This window comes from Geospiza fortis, unplaced genomic scaffold (genome assembly GCF_000277835.1).
Source record: "Geospiza fortis unplaced genomic scaffold, GeoFor_1.0 scaffold241, whole genome shotgun sequence".
Lineage (NCBI taxonomy): Eukaryota > Metazoa > Chordata > Aves > Passeriformes > Thraupidae > Geospiza > Geospiza fortis.
Genome location: NW_005054491.1, coordinates 824,390 through 825,323, shown reverse-complemented (window position 1 = coordinate 825,323; position 934 = coordinate 824,390). Strand labels below are relative to the sequence as shown.

General features: G+C 67.1%; 1 protein-coding gene across 1 annotated transcript in view; it reads left to right on the top strand.

Annotated features, from left to right (window-relative positions):
- Window positions 1-934, top strand: part of CBARP (CACN subunit beta associated regulatory protein) — a gene marked incomplete at its 5' end in the record, with an annotated part of 6,161 nt that overhangs the window by 3,458 nt on the left and 1,769 nt on the right. The window lies entirely within an intron of this gene.

The following is a 934-nucleotide window of genomic DNA, read 5'->3' as shown; positions in this document are numbered from 1 at the left end:
GGTCGAGGCCCAGCATGAGGGGGAGAGACGCCGGCACAGGGTTCAGGGCTTCATCCCCTCCTGCTGCCGGCACCGGGTGCGGGAAGGGGGTCCCGGCCCAGGCCAGGAGGGCACGTGGGGACCCCTGGCTGTAACCTCAGCACGGGGGTCCGGTAGCGTGGGGTGGCCGAGCCCCCCGGCTCCCGGGAGCGAGGGCCTGGGCTGGGGGAGCCCCGGGGGTCGGGGCACGGTGGAGAAGCCCCGGGGGTCAGCGCTGAGGGACTTTGCTGAAGCCCCCGGCGCACCTTGGCTCTCCCCTCTCTCCGAGGTTTTACAAGCAATAAGCCTCTCATCCGGCCGGGAATGTCCCCGCCAGGAAGGGGCCGGAGCTGGGTGTCCCCAGTGGTGCCACCCTGGCCAGGGGGCGGTTTGGGGAGGGGCAGTCACCTCCTCAATGCCAAACCCCCTCCCCACAAGGTCTGCAGGGAGCCTGGGATCTAAACTGGAAGCAGGGGGATGCTAGAGGGGCTCAAGCTCCTCCTGGGGGGCCCCCAGAGTGGCAGCCCAAGGGTTTGGGGGGGAAGGATCGGCCCCGGGGACCCCAAAAATGCCCCCCGGAGGGGTGAGGTGCCCAGTTGCTGCCCTTGGTGCTGCCCCCCGGCCCAGGGGACAGGGTGAGAGCAGAGAGGGGCATCCGCAGCATGGGCTGTGGGTGTCCCCCAGTGCCCTCCAGGAGCTCAGTGGGGGCTCAAGGATATTAATTGATTTTTACAGAGGCGGCTGCTGCTCCGTGGGGGAGGCGGGGCGGGGAGGGGTGTTCACTTTTTATCGGGTTTTTATTTGTGTTTCAAAGGATGGGTGAAAAAAAGAGAAAAAAAAAAAAAGAAACTGCCCCAGCCCAGCCCTGGCTGTGGCACCTGGGACTCGGCAGCGGGGGGGGGGGAGGGGGGGGGGC